The sequence below is a fragment of the Chamaea fasciata genome, unplaced genomic scaffold (genome assembly GCF_029207755.1).
Source record: "Chamaea fasciata isolate MVZ Bird 193981 ecotype frontalis unplaced genomic scaffold, bChaFas1.0.hap1 SCAF_5, whole genome shotgun sequence".
NCBI lineage: Eukaryota > Metazoa > Chordata > Aves > Passeriformes > Sylviidae > Chamaea > Chamaea fasciata.
The window spans coordinates 5,148,144-5,164,495 of record NW_027094090.1 but is presented as its reverse complement, the minus strand read 5'-3'; positions in this window follow the sequence as shown (position 1 = coordinate 5,164,495).

Here is a 16,352-nt window from a genome sequence, read left to right as displayed (position 1 = left end):
TTATATATTTAAATAATATTCTTAATGTATAAGAATACAGTACCCCCACAGCGTCACATGGGGAAATAAAAGCATTTTTTCCTTAAAAAAAATTAAATTTATGGAAGTGTATTAAAATTGACTTTCAATGGGCTGAACAAGGTACAAATCACAGAGAACATCAGGATGTAATTACACACTGATAGAGAAGTCTACCATGAAAAAGAGAGGTTTTGTTGTAGATTTCCCCCCTGAAAAATGAAAATGACAAGCTCAAATTGTGAAGTCTACTGTGCACAATCAAGTGTGAGGAAGTATCAGCTTACGAATCATTAACAGCCCCAGTTTCATGAACAGAGCATTATCAGCTCTGTGAGTCTGAACAAAGCAATTGTCAGCTGCCACCCTCTCTCAACTAGACAATTAAAAATTTCATGTAGTGCAAAGTGAAAAAGTGAGATTAAACTCAGCAATGCTCTTGCCCAGCAGATGCAGAAAGGTCTGACACCCTGCCCAATCGCAGTCCCTTCCAGGGGACCTGCAGGAAGATCAGCATTAACATTCAGGGGGCAGGCTGAGCAGAGACCTGAGCATGGCCATGAGGACACCTGGGTGCTCTCCACAGACTCGAGAAAGGTTATTCTGGGCAAACCCTGCCCTGCTGGTGAGGTGAGGGTGAAAGGAGTAGAGCAGAGGCAACATCTGCCTTGAACTCTCGCCAGCTTGGAGAACATGGAAGTGTTTTGTGGCAGATGGGACTCATTTCACTGCTGTTTAAAAAAAAAAAGGAGGCAGCTTCTCAGGAAAATGTTCATTGGTATCCTTGTTACCTGTGCAGCGCAGCAGAGAAGAGGAGCCCTCCAGCTGATGAGCCACAGTCTTCCATGTGGAGGCTGTGTGTGTAAAGGCATTTGCAGTTGCACTCCTACTGTATTTCCTTGTATGGATTGTTTTTCAGCTTTCCTTCTAGGGAAGAAAAGTCTCTCTGTGCTGCTTAGTCCCCTAAAATATCAAAGCACAGCACCAAACAGGATCTAGGCCTTACCTTACTGCGTACAAGTTTATCCATCTGTGAAATTAGTATAATAGCATTGTTCTGCCTCACAGGGATATTGTGCGTCTGCTTGTTTCTAAAGTGATGCTCCAGGCATGTTTTTAAATGCTTTCAGTTTCCAAAGTGCTTCGTTGGCCATGGACAATAAGAAGAATGTGTTAACTTTGATTGTCAAAGGCAATAGATTCCTGCACAGGGCTGTGAGTCGAGGGCTGAGTGGGACCTGGGAAACCTTTTTTTGGCTGCTGCAGGGGACCACTGACACAGAATCAAAGAATCAAAGGATGGTTTGGATTGAAAGAGACCCTAGAGATCATCCAGTTCCACATCCTGCCATGGTCAGGGACAGCTTCCACTATCCCAGGTTGCTCCAAGCCCCATCCAACCTATCCTTGAACATTTCCAGGGATCCAGAGGCAGCCACAACTGCTTTGGACAAACTGTTGCAGTGCTTCATCACCCTCACCACAAAGAATTTCTTGCTAATATCCAATTTAACCCTGCATTTAAAAGCCATTGCAGCCCCACTGCGGTTCCCATCTCACATTTTGTGCAGCAACATGGGCCTTTGCAGCAGAAATGACAGGGGTTTGTAGACCTTCCCTTCACTTGGGCAGAAACACTTTGCAGACCCTTAGGAAACAGCATCATTCAGCTGAATGCTGAATGGAGAATTACAAGTGTTTTGGCAGCCATCACTGCGGGAGGGTGTGTTAAAAAACAACCAGCCTCTGAGAGACCCCAAGATCAACACAAAGAACATTTTTCTTCAACTGAAAAAATAGGTTGGAACCCACCTGTCACACAGTGAGTTGACTCTATGAGTCAGCCTCATTTCCTGATAAGTGTTTTATGTTACTAACATTCAATTACACTGGAAGTTATTTAGGGCAGAATAGATGTTTATGCCTGTGAAAGTTTAGTGCAGCGAGACATTTGTTCTGAAGCTACTGGAAGATGAATAATGGTGCTAATAACAATAACATATTTAAATCAGAAAGTGCATTTGTTCGTTTGTATTCTTAGATCTCTGATCATCGCTTCTCAAAGAGCTTCTTGCTCTGTATTTTTACTTAATGGAACTGTATTCCTCAGACAAGCTGCTCTGAAGGCTGTTTACTTAATAAGTGAGTTGCCTGACTGAGTCAGAGCTGAGAGAGAAAAGGAGAAAGAAAACACCAGCCAGCTGAAAAGCCAGGAGAAAGCAGCAGAGAAAGATGGTTTTGTAAGCCACATCTCGCTTTGGGCTATTCATGCAAAATTGTTTATTTCACTTTTGCAAAACTGGGTCTCCCTTTTTTGGAATGACATTTCTGCCAATTTCAAGGTATTTATAGCATGCAGACATTCTGTTTGATTCACTCTGTATTCCTTATTGGCACAATAATGCTGATCTCCTTAGTATTCAATGTAAGAACAACCAGTGGGTTTCCTTTTGAACATTGGGGAGCTCAGTATAAATAACCTCAACTTTTGATAAGTGATGAGTCCCTCCCCTTCTTGAAAGACAAGGTGGAATGTAAAAAAATCATATTTTCACAACTGCAGAACTAATTCTATTTGTTTTCCACCTTGCTTTAGGTGTTGTTTTGCAATTTCATACTTTTTTTGGTGGATAGCAAGGAGCTGAAGCTAATCTTTTACTAAATAAAAATTGATTCTTGCATAACAGACTCCTGGAGCTAGATGTGTTGGAATAAAAAGAAAAGCAAATTTTGAGCCTCATAAGCAACAGTAGCATCATATCATTAAATTCATGTCAGCTGAGAGTTTGAAGTAATATTTCAAAGGAACAGAAAGTTTCTAAGAGATCAAGTTCTATTAATGAAAACAATTAAATGTTTATGTATCATTTGTCTCTAGGAGAAAATTAAGGACACAACCAATCTCCTGGGAGATATGAGCTGTGGAGTTTTTAAAGATTTTAGCTAAGAGTATTATGCTGCTGTAGCCATGTAACCACCTCTGAAAACCAGACCTCGTGTCATTTTAGCATGGAAGTTCAATGGTTTTTGTGATTTATCCTTCAAACCTTGGATTGTCAGCTTAATCATAATTTTATTTTGAATTCTAGTCTGTTTCAAAGACTGCAAGTGAACCGTAATCCTAGAGAGTCAGTCCCACCAATTAGTACCCACTGAGTGCCCGGCATTTAATTGGTTAAAACAATTTTTGGAGTGACTTGCATCTGTTTTCCAAGCCTGTTTTCCCCTACATACTTTTGGGTTTTTTTGGTACTAAGCTAAACAAAGAAACATTAGAATTTTAAATTGTGCTTTCATCTTGAAGTCAGTCCCTTAATTTGAGTTCTTTTATTAAATTAGGGATTAAGGTATAAATACAATTCACAGCAAATACTCCATGCAGCACATATCTCACACTGTGTACAGGGAGTAAAAGAAAAACATGGTATGAGCAATTTTAAATATTCAAATGTCTAATAATTGTCCTTTTGTTAAAGGGTCATGTGAATTTTAAGTTCTTCACTTTAGGCTTCATTGACATAACATCTCTTTTGTGTGAATTTTTCCATACTCTGGTTTATCCTCAAAAAATCTGAGGACAACTATCTTAGACTGTAGATTAATCATTTAATATATTGCTTTTATTTTACCTGGATTAATGGTAAAGCCATATATGCTGAACTGAAGTGTATTAATCAAATCTCAGAGAACATTTTTTTCTGCCCGTAGGATCTGCATATTTAAATTTCATTTGCTCTCTGAGAAACCTGTCAAAGTCTTTTATTATATCTTTAACATCCTTTCACTCAAATTAAATATATTCCATTATATCTTCAGTGAAGTAGAAAAACTCCGAGAGTTGCACAAGTTTTAATTGAACATTTTTAACAGTATATCTAATGCCAAAAAATGGTTTAAGTAACAGATTTTTTTTTTAGTAGTAAAAATAGCTACCAGAATGATAAATCCTTGGTTGTCCAAAAGATTGAATTTAAAAGTTTTCTTCTCATGGTGCATGAGTTCTAGATCTCTGAAAATAATTTCAAACTTATATCCCAAATTCCTAAACATTTGGACAGAGAAGTAGATGATGAAAATTAAAACTCTGATGTTTAAATGATTTGTTTAAATTAGGTTCTAAATATGCTATGAGTGCATTTCAAAATGAGCATCTGGAGAATGCACCAGACTTTTTTTTACTGCTCATGTCTTTCAGTTTTTATAACCTGATACATGTCTCTCACAGCTGATCATAAGCATTAGGAATCATCAAAAAAGGGATTTTTAGAAAGCTGAAAAAACTCTGTTCTTCTCTATCTCATTTTGTGAGTCTTTTATGAAATTCTTTAATTAAAATATTTACCAGCAAAGCTACTGAAATCAATATGAAATTATAAATATTTCATATGCTCAACACAGGCTTTCAAAAATGTTCTTTTCCTTATTATTCTGGGAATATTCATTAGGTTTCAGATAAATATTAATTTCACATGAAATTCATAAAGTAAGAAAGTGAAAATTATCCAGATAACTGACATATTTCCTATGTAAAGAAAACAGCCATCTCAAGATATGTATTTGTTTCAACACTATATTTGTCATTTGGTGGCCAGAATCAGAGGCAATGGGTACAAAACCAAAACACAGGATGTTCCCTCTGGACATTAAGGAAATACTTTTTAACTGAGAGAGTGAACGGGCACTGGCAGAGGTTGCCCAGAGAGGTTGTGGAATCTCCTGCCCTGGAGATACTCAAAAGTCATCTGGACATGGTCTTGGGCCACTGGCTCCCTATGGCTCTGCTTGAGCAGGGGGATTGGACCACTTTGTCCTCCCTCCAAATGGAGCGACTCTGTGATTCCTTTGGTATGGGATTGCATTAAAAAAGTCATATTTTGTGCTTCCATTCAAATAGTGCAAAGCAAAGCAAAATGATCACAAGTGTCCACTGGTGCTGGATGCAACCATAGACGAGAAAGCTGAAGAATCACAGAAGGGTTCAAGTTGGAAGGGACTTTAAAAGTTATCTAGTTCCAAGACAATTGCCATGGGCATGGATGCCACCCACTGTCCCAGGTTGCTCCGAGCCCCATCCAATCTGGCCTTGAGCACTTCCAGGGATGGGGTAGCCACAGTTGGAATGGGCAACCTGTGCCACAGTCTCACCACCCCCACAGTAAAGATTTCTCACTGATTTCTCTCTGATATCCAATCTAAACATACTGTCTTTCCATTCAAAGCCAAAGCTTTTTGCCTTTTCAAAGCTTTCTCTGTATCTTCAGTGTTAAAGAGGACAGACAAAAATTGCATTAAATAAAGGTTCTACTCTGCCTTATGCACTATAAGCAAAAAGTGCCTGATTTTCCCAAAAGTTTGCTTTGCCCTGCTGAGGATCACAAAGATATTTTGTGGCAGATCCAACTCAAATATGGAAAGACCTCTTTCAGAATTCACCATATGCCTTAATTGGACTTTATTATGGTAATTTTGTAATGCTGTTGCTTCACTTTGTCCTTCAATGGAACTCCTCAACATTTTACACTGGGTTGTTTCATTTATGACCTTTGCCTTCATACCTTCTTACATCCCTGCAAGCAACTTCCATGTGTCAATCCTTATAGTGAGATGAGACAGTCCTGCCCCAAGAACATGGGCACAGGGATACTGTGGGCTGGAGACTCAGTGATGTCCCCTGAGCTGCCAAAATGATTTTTAGGGACCTCTCTGTGGTGCATTGAGAGGTGTGTCCAAGAGAAATGCTCACAGCATCAAAGAGTTATCCATCTACCTGAGGCAGCCAGGACAGTTGTAATGTAAATCTTCAGTCTAGCTGCTCTCTCAACCTTTGCCAATTAACCGTCTGGCAGGAAGGAATTCATGGGGATTTCATGTTTCATGAGTGGGATTCATCTCACCTAACTTTAGGTGTGGAAGTGTGAGTTATCAAAGCCTGTTAGTCACTCAGGAATAACACACCGACTTTTTCTTAAAATAAAGAAATAAAAGGAAATTCCACAAGGCAATTTAGACAAGTGCTTGGGATAGATGCAATGAATCACACACTGGAAATGTCCATTTCCCTCCATTCACAAGAGGAGGCAGCTGAATGACTGCTCCAGAAGTCACCACGTGATCTGGGCACCCTTGACTCCCTTCAAAGACAATGGAGCAAAATAGGCAGCTTTTAAATGCAATTCATCCAGCCAAATGCATGCAGATGATTCACAGCCTACATGTGGCTTTTTTCTCCATGACTATTCAGGAGCCTGGGGAGACTAGCTCAAAGATCTCTGTGCTGCAATGTTTCATTCACTTAATGAATCCCAGCAGGACTCTTACCATGAATTTGGCCCAGAGTTATTCTTTTTTCCCCACTTATTTCCTCAATCACATGGGAAGATTCTTGTTCAGCTAAATATGATATCCAGAGTTCCTGGGTCCTAAAGGAGTGTCCAACACATTCTGTGTTGTCTTCACTGTGCTTTACTCTTCCTCAAGTCCTGTTGCCTCCATCTCACAGGATTCATTCCTTCTTACTCTGTGACCTTAGGAATCACACTTTCAGCAGCCATACCCATTTCCTCCCTAATCCCGTCATCTTTTCAGCTCCATTGTTCAACCACTCTAGCTCTCACTGGTTTACATTCACTCCTATTTTCTGGTCTATTCCACTTTGACCCTGTTGCTGGTTTAAGCAAATTCTTATCCATATTTCTCTCTTATTTCCTCCTCTCCACTTGCATCAGTTGCCATTAAATCACTACCTATATCTCAGAGCTAATAACCTAGAAATACTATGTAGATACAGGAGGCTGAGACTATCCTTGTTTTCATGTGGCATGCATCATCCATATCAGAAGTGTCTTTATCCTGTACCACAGAACACCCAAATTTTGGCTTCAGTTAGGACAGGATAGTAGAACTACTGGAATAAGTCCCAAAATACTAATAAATTTAATTTATTAATAAAATTAAATAAATTAATAAATACTAAATATGCTGAAAATTGGCTTATTTCCTCCAGAAACAAATTATTGTAGCTGGTTTTTCCTTACACATATATGTCTGGAAATATTTGAACAACTGTCACATCTCTTTCCTCTGTTATGCATAGAAGAATAATTTGCAGTTCTACATTTTCACTCATAGGTGGCGATAGAAAATTGATATATTATTTACCATGCTTTTAGTTAAAGATGCTCCATAGAGACTACAGAAAGCATAATGAACTTTTCCAGACATTTAAAGTGATGGATTTTTCTTGTTTTGTGCACTAGGACATTTGTAGAAGGTCATTTTAAATTGTCTCTGCACATCAAATATACCATATGTACCTCTCCAGAAAAATATGTAGGAAGATGTCAGCCTTTGTCTTCTTAGCTTTCTTTCTTTCTTTCTTTCTTTCTTTCTTTCTTTCTTTCTTTCTTTCTTTCTTTCTTTCTTTCTTTCTTTCTTTCTTTCTTTCTTTCTTTCTTTCTTTCTTTCTTTCTTTCTTTCTTTCTTTCTTTCTTTCTTTCTTTCTTTCTTTCTTTCTTTCTTTCTTTCTTTCTTTCTTCCTTCCTTCCTTCCTTCCTTCCTTCCTTCCTTCCTTCCTTCCTTCCTTCCTTCCTTCCTTCCTTCCTTCCTTCCTTCCTTCCTTCCTTCCTTCCTTCCTTCCTTCCTTCCTTCCTTCCTTCCTTCCTTCCTTCCTTCCTTCCTTCCTTCCTTCCTTCCTTCCTTCCCTTCCTTTCCTTCCTTTCCTTCCTTCCTTTCCTTCCTTTCCTTCCTTTCCTTCCTTTTTTGTTCCATTTTTCTTTCACTCTTTCATTTTCTTTACTTTTCTTTTTATAAAATTCTCCCTATTTGTCTCTCCTTTCTGCATACTCACCTGCCAGCTTGCCTGTTCCTTCCCTTCCTCCCTCTCTCTCTCACCATTCATTCCTCCTTACTTTTCTTCTCCCAACTTCATTCCCTCCCTCTTTTCCCTACTAGAAAAAGAATCAGCAGTTGTTTTAACTGTTTTGTCCCTCTTGAATTCCAAACAAAATGAATCCAAGGGAGCTCTCTGGATCTATGTCCTCTGTGTGTGCTCACAGATGCCGGTACCTTTCCCTTTCCCTCATGTATCTGAAGATGTAAATGGTAGTTCCCAGTGACAATAGCAATATGTTCACTTTCCTATTCACAGCTGTCAGAATGATGCAACAAAAAAAACCACCCTGAACTTTATGGTAAATGCCTCAGGGTAAATGTAGCTCACATATGCCATTACAGCATCTCTTTGTTTTGTTCCTTGGAATATAAATGCCTTCATCTTAAAATACCTTCAGATTATCTTCAGCTCAGAAAAGAAAAGGTAAAAAATATCATTTAAAACAAAATACCTTAAATCTGTGTGTTCTGCCTAACAGGTGATCACACTGGAAGGTATTCACAGTGCTTAAATTAGAACATTTCACCCAGGCTGGAAATCACACCATAAACTTTCTTATGGTCAGAATCCTATTTGGTGACTGAACTTGCCCTCTGGAACAGTCATGTGGCCCACTGGGAAAAAATCTGTCTACATCACATCAATGAAATTAGAATTATTTATTTGGATCTATATCTATATCTATATCTATATCTATATCTATATCTATATCTATATCTATATCTATATCTATATCTATATCTATATCTATAGGTATATCTTCATAATTTCAGAATACTATTTAGAATATTAGATGGACACAGATCTCTTGGGACTTTACTAAGGCATAAAAGTTAGGACAATTGTTGTACAAATCTCCTTTTTACAGATGATGGATAGAGATTTTAAGAGAGCAAGTCAGACCTGAGCTGGGCTAACTCAAGTTTCCAGCTGATCCAGCAATTACATATGTGCAAAAAAAGCAAAAATACATCATGATTTACATTTCACAAGCATAAACTTGTAATAGGCAAACTGTCTTTCGGCCATTCCCACTGTTCTACTTCCTATATTAATTTTAAAATTCAATCTTCCTGTTGCTAAACCAGAACAAATCTGACAGACAAGTTACTTTGGAATCATGTTTCCCACTGGGAACGACACTGGAAGTTTTATAATGAAGAGGCCCTAATAGACTCAATCAAAACCTTGAAGAAAATTTTCTTCCTGACTTGGCACTGAAAGCTGAGTTGATCTTATTAATTTTGTCCTCAAATGTACAGTAAAACCCTTTTGTGGAAGGTTTTGGTTTGATTTTGTTTTTTTCTTCCTGTAAAAAAATATTGTGTGCTTCAATTTTCAGAGCATGAATGAGATGGTAAGAAAATATTCCTAGGGTGGACTTTGCTCTCCTGTGTCTCCTGGAAACAAACAACCCCAGGCTGCAGTAAGGGAGTTCTCTCAGCCCTTGGTGGCCACATCTTGCCCACTCCAGCTGTTCTTTGCTCTTCAACCAGTTCTCAGACCAATTTTAGGGCAGCTTAGTAATTTTGTGACTGTTTTGATGTGTTCTGCAATCACTTTTTTTTACAAGAGCCCATGGGAAGTCTATTTACATGTATCTTGGTGTGGAGTACCAACTCCAAGACAAAACAAAATTCTGCTGGAGAAGCAGACAATACACAAATGCCTACCTACAAAAAAAAAATGTGCATAAACTCTGCTCTCACTGGAGCTCATCAGCACAGTCCAGCTGCTTCTTGTTTACAGTGAGGGCAACGTTTTCCCTTACTGGAATAAATATGGCCAGTCTTTTGTAACAAACATGAGAGCTCCCAAGAGCTCTTTCAACAAATATTTAGAAAGTTATGGCAGGATGAGAAGTAAAGTCAGAAGGAAGAAATGAATCTGAGGTGGGGTTTCAGCTCCACTCATAAGTCCAAGGCTGATATTTTGATTTCTGCTTTTAGTGCATCTCTAGTAAAAGCTGTGCTGTTCTGGTGATGGAGCTGAGACCATAATTAGCAATATTTTTTTGCTCAGCTATCGTATTCATCTTTCAAACTTATGAATGTACAGATAATGAAATTCTTAAGTGAACTCATTATTCACTTATTAATATTAATGTATTTCTTCAGCAAACAACTTTTATCAGTGTTTTGTCAAAATAAGGAATGGTGAATATTAATACAATATAAATGATCTATAATTTGGGCCATGTTACTTTCCAGCTATGAGCAGAAGGAAAAAAAGTCTGAAAAGGGGAGGACAAAGATAGAATGAAATGGATTCAGTATAGAAATTATGAAATATTAAGCACCATTTTCTACTTCCTCCCCCACTTCCAATCCTTTGTTCTTTCTCTTTTATGTTTCCTCAAATCTCTAGTTTAGAATTAGGAAAGATCTGAATAAAAAAAGTTCACTTTTCTCAGAAGTTTTATAATTTTTCCTAAATACTTGGGAAAAGAAACTTTTTTTAGCAACAAGAAAAAATAAACTGTCCTCAAAGAATATAAATTCTTGACTACAAAATATCACTTGGTAAAGAAATTTTGGCTTCCTTTCACACTCAAGGGCTTCTGATCACTGGAATATCTGAGCAAAACAAATATGTAACAGATACGAATGTCTAAACATTTAAATTTAATTCATATATTGTCTAGGAAGTAATTTGGGAACTTTTCAACTTTTTATTTAGTTTTAAGGAAACCACTTGTTTTTGTTAAAATTACACATTTTCTTCAGAATCTCCTTGAGTGCAGTATTTTTCTTTTTTAAGATATAGTTTTAAAGGAACAGCACAAACGTCACCTTTCAAGGTGTGCAGAAATTTCAGCGGAGGTGAAAGAAACATAATTGTAAGCTTTCAGATTTTTTTTGTGACACTATCTTCTCTCAGAGATCTTCAGTCCTTGTTCTGAGATAAAGGAGATGAGAACATTCCTCTACAACCGTAATCACAAAGGTCCAGATCACAATATTGTCATATCTCAAGATTTCATCCTCAGTGCCATAATATGTTTCTGTTTTGTTTGGGTTTGTTTTTTACATACGCTTCTGGTCCTCAGTTTTCATTTCAAGAAAACTAAGTTTCTTGGTCCTTTGGAATACAATTTCCTCTTGGAAAATATGACTTATTGGAATCTTGACATGCTAAAAATGAGCTAAAATGTCACACACAAGTTATATCTAAGTTATTTTTAATCTTTAGGCAATCTTTCAGGGAGTTTCTGACCTTCCTCTAGTTGTGAACAGGTACTCAAAGAGGTAACGTTATTAATTTCAATAAGTCCAACATTTTTCTTCAATAAAAACCCTTTAATAGAATTTTGATAATGTGAATAATCTTCTCTTAAGATAAGAGGAGAAAAATGAAGAACTAGCCCAAAGATCTGTTTATCTCATGTTCAATTAGAAAATGTCTTTTCAAGGAAGGATTTTCCTACCTCAGCCATAAAATAGGCCCAGATTTACTACTAGGAAAGAACCCTTTGGGGATTTTCTTTGCTTCATTTTCACCCTGTAAATTACTTTCATATTTTTGGCTTGGCTTTGAAAAGATGTATGTCCAAAAATCTATATGCTTTAAGGTGTGGACTGTCAGAGAAATAAAAAAAAAAAAAAGAAAAAAAGAAAAAAAGAAAAAAAAGGGTTAATCTGTGAAAATAACTCTTGGAAATGTTTGAATTTTAGGTTAGCTTCCTGACTGTGTGGGAAACTTGAGAACTAAATGACAATACATTTAAATGATTCTTGAGTTTCTAAAGAAGCAGCTCTTAATTAGATGTCAATGCCTTGATGTTTTTTGTGAATTTGAACCCACGGGAGCTTATTCTGGTTTTTAAAATCCCTGCCAGGATTCACTGTTTAATAGTATTGATGGAAGCCAACGGAAAAGCCACAAGAGGGCTTTTTAAGGTGAACATGGTACCTTTACCGTGCTTAAAGAGTGGTGGGCTTATCAAGCACCTTGATTGCGTCCCACTCACACACTGTAAAGTGACCATTAGTCATCTCAAAAGAAATCTCAACCTGTGCCTGTTCCTGAAGACAGAGAGTCCCTGCTTTCGCTTTAGGAATTGGTCAATAATTGAATTTATCATGAAGCATTAGAGGAAGGGCTCCTGTAATAAAAGGCAGAAATTAAGCAACAGTCTCAAGGTCTGCATCTTGTTTTTTTCCCTTGGTAACACACTTACTGAAACACAAAGCTCTGCAGGGTGGAGAGTGCACTTTTGCAAATGTGCTGGCCTTTCCAAATTGAGTAAAAGTGTGCAAATTTTAGAAGTGATAAAGCACCTGCAATAACCACTAAAACCAAAGGAACCTGTGGGTGTTCACCATTTATTTTAAAACTTCAGTTCCATTTAGGTTTCGATAGTGTAAGAGCTACTTGAGGCACCAAGAAGGAGACTTTTAAATGCACCTTTACTAAATATAGGAACAGAACATCACCACAGAAGCTGGTGTGATCTGTGTTTCTAAATCTCTGGCTAGATTACACTAAAACTTAAAAAAACCTCCATCAAAACCAATCCCCCAAAACACCTGTAAGTTTTAGCTACAGTTAATCAAAGAAAAGTGGTGATTAGATGCAGAAAATGGTGAGAATGAGGGGGCTGCTAAAATGATTATGGCAAAAACACAGAAAATTAGAAGATTTCATGTATTCAGGAAGAAGCCAGTGCACCATTTTTTTAAAAGGGGCAGAGAGACAAAGGGAGCTGAAAGTGTGACCAGTATCAGGAAAAGAGAAACTGGAGACCTTCATAAAAGGGATGGAGATCATCAAATGCAAATGAAAACTTTATTTCTGGGTTGCAGCAGAGATTCCACCTGATCGTGCTCAGTGCTGTCCCCAGTTCTGTGTATGTCTAATTAAAAGACACCAACTTAAAAACATCCTATTTGATTTATACGAGATAGGGTCAAACGCAGCTGCTAAAACCTTTTTTTTTTTTGCAATCTAGCCTACAGCAAAATGTTAGAATTCATGTCCCCAGCACTCTGCAGTCAGGGATATCTTGGGTTGCTATTATGTCAACATGATGAAAACGTTACGGATTTGTCTTTAATACTACTAAGTAGCTCTAAAAAGACAATAATTTAACTGAAGGGAATACATTCATAAGGGCAGTACAGTGACAAAATGGTTAAGAAACAAATGCAATGTAAAGAGCAAACATTGCATTTTCTTAAAGAAAACAAGAACGAAAATGTTTCAAACTCTGGAGCCTAGTCAAGTTGAATTAGAGTCAATAGACCTTTCTTTCTTAACAAAGGGAAATGTAAGAAAGCAGAAATTGTGACAATAGTTTTAAAAATAAAGGTTTTTAGCTGGAGCTAGAAAAGCTGAAAAGTAGCTGAAAAGCTGCTCTGAGGAATGAAGTTGGGTATGAAATGGTGTCAAAGACACACTGGAAAGACACCACTAGAAACCAAAGCATGGTAATCCCAGGAGACTATAGCTGTGACCCAGACTGTTAAAATGAGAAGGGAATTAGGCACAGATCTTTTGCTGAAATTCAATTTCATCTGAGTTTACCTTCTTTTCATTAGAGGTCGGCTAGTTATTGCTTTTTTTGTTTACCTCTTCAGAAAAACCCACAATGTTTGAGTTTATCTGAACTGAGATACTTTTTTGCCCTTGTTAAAAGTCAAATAAAGGTTTGACTCATCTAGCAACACAGTGTTTTCCTTTTAAAATAAAGTCCTGAGTCAGAAATTTGAGAGTATTTGAATCTTGTCTTTCATTCACAAGCACAGGGTGTTAGATGCTAAAATTCACTTTTCTTCTTCCCTAATCTGAATCATCCTGTCCATGCAGTTAGGGGCAGGTCCATCCATGCAGCTCAGCATGCTGAAATCATCTCTTCTCAAGTGCTTGTTGCTTTTCTCCATTTGCATGAATGGCATTTTCAATGGGCTACAGAAAAAAACCTGAGACTTCCATCATGTTACTGATTGGACTGTCCAAGAGGAAGTAAAATCTATGTCACACATCTCATAGTAATTCATGTTTAACTACTTTGTACAAAGAAAATCAATATCAGTATTGAAATATTAGCCCCCTAGTCAAATTAAGTGGTCATTCCAAGAAATGTTATTAGTCTGAAAAGGATTTCAGAGTCCCTGATTCTCTGGGTCAATGTCTTCAATCAAGATCAGGCGAGACTGCACCCTCGACTGTGCAGTTTTCTAAGGTAACTACTTTTGGGATCTACAAAGAGAACAGAATTAGGCAGTCGAAATGCAAAGGAGGGTCTTAGCCATCTCAGAAGAAAGTAGGAGATCATCTGAGCTGTGGCCAGCTGATATCTAGCCAGTATAGGCTCGTGGATCCATAGCTTTTGGAGCATAAACTGTGTTAGGAAGGGTTTAAGCTGAACATCAGGAAGAATTTCTTTACAGAAAAGATGATTGAGCATTGGAATGGGCTTCCCAGGGAGGTGGTGGAGTTACCATCCCTGGAGTTGTTTAAAGAAAGCCTGGATGTGGCACTCTCTCTGGGTGACAAGGTGATGATCAGTCATAGGTCGGACTCCATGATCTCAGAGGTCTCTTCCAAACTAACTGATTCCATGTGGAAAAAACCCCAATTCTTATTGCCAATAAGGTCCTAAGGTACATCAGATGGAGTATTCTGAGCAATCTCATATATTGATATGATGAAACATGAAAGTCCTAAATAGTTTTCCTGCAGGTGTCTACATATCTAAGCTTCTGGTATAGTCAAAGGACATCTATTGAAAATTCAATGGATTCTAGAACTTAGTAAATTTGCCTAAATTAATATGTCTGTTTCCATTTGAGGTTCCTTTATGGACCTCACTTGGCACAGGGCTTATGTCTTCCACAAGGACTGTGTCATGTTTGTCCAAGCTATGAATATGGTACAAATCCTCTAGGATGTCTCCATGACTGGAAACTGTGATATTTGTGGTGCTCAGAGTATCAACTCACCCTGAAGGAGTTATCTAGGACAGCATCCAGTTGCCTAAATACAGTCTTGCATAATTTCAGATTCTGAGAAGTATCTTGCTTGGCCTTTAGCTTCTGCTTCACAGTGATGTCAACTCCCACAAATCCTATTTTATATTTGCCAGTCCAGTAGGAATGCCTTAGGCATATTGCCCCAGATATTTAAGTTTCAGAAAGCTAAAACAGTTGAACTCTACTCTTCATACAGTTTTCTGGATACAACAACTGTCAGCTGTACCTATCAGGAGATTAAATACTCAGCTCATATATGGATACTTAAATAAATGATATTTAATCTTAAATGGGATCCCATTCTAGGAATCACCCATGGATCATTAGAATTCTATATGTTAACCTCGAGAATGCTGGCTACCAGAAAAAAAGTCACTTTCATTCCCATTTCCAGAAGAGCTCTTCTTAAAGACATCTTGTTCTCAGTGGAGAATGCAGAAATTGAAGTATAATGACTAAAACAGGTTTATGCAGACCATAATTCGTTTTTAGCAACAGAAATGGGTGTATATTGCAGACCAAGAGAAACTTGTAGATGAAGTTTCACTGAAGCTCATTCCTGGAGATGGGAAACCAATCTTTGGTAGCAAATTGTTTATTAGGAATGCAGGTTTGCCACTTTTCTTAGTGCAAAGCTTCTTGTAAATAACATATAAATAAATTAAAACATACTTGAAGGAGAAAATGTGCATTTTCTGTGGAATGTGATAGTGGGATTTTGCTCATCACCCATTTTTGATGGGAAACTCCTTTGCCTTTTTCAATTTCCATTACGTTTAGATTGGTAGAAATGTTCAATTAAAGCAGTGGGCTTGATCCCTCCTAAGCCAGTACCAGTGACATCTAAAATACCCAAAGCATCATTCTCAGGTGGATGTTTTCCTCTCCTTTCAATATACTCAACAAAAACTGAAGAAAATATTTTTGAATCTCTTGATGGTTCTATCCAGTCATTCATCAGTGTCAAATGTCCCATTACAATTCAAGCTGATGGAGAAACCAGTCAAAGTCTACTCTAAAATTGTAAATCAAAGCCATGATCTTGAGGTCAGGCCATGGCACTGGAAGCATTGACCAGCTAAGGTACCTGTGTCCCCCTCCTTGTTAGAGAACTAAGGGCAAACAACGGTATTCGTCATTCAGAAAATTTAAACTTGAGACAATACCACATGAAAGATCAGGACCATTGATTTTTTGGCCTAAAGACTATTGCTATAGTCAGTCTAAAATTAGATTCTAGTCACTCAAAGAACAGAACATCTTTCTTTAAAAGAACCTTTTTTAAATCAGATATTTAACATTTAGTAGAAGGAGCAAAACTGGAAACATGAAACCTTTCTCTGCATATTCTTTCTTTTCTCTATAGGAGATAAGAAGACAAAAGCACCCTGATCCGAAAAAAGAGAAAATCAGATGTAGACTTGGATGGAATAGAATATATTCTATTTGGACTTGGATTGAAATAGCTA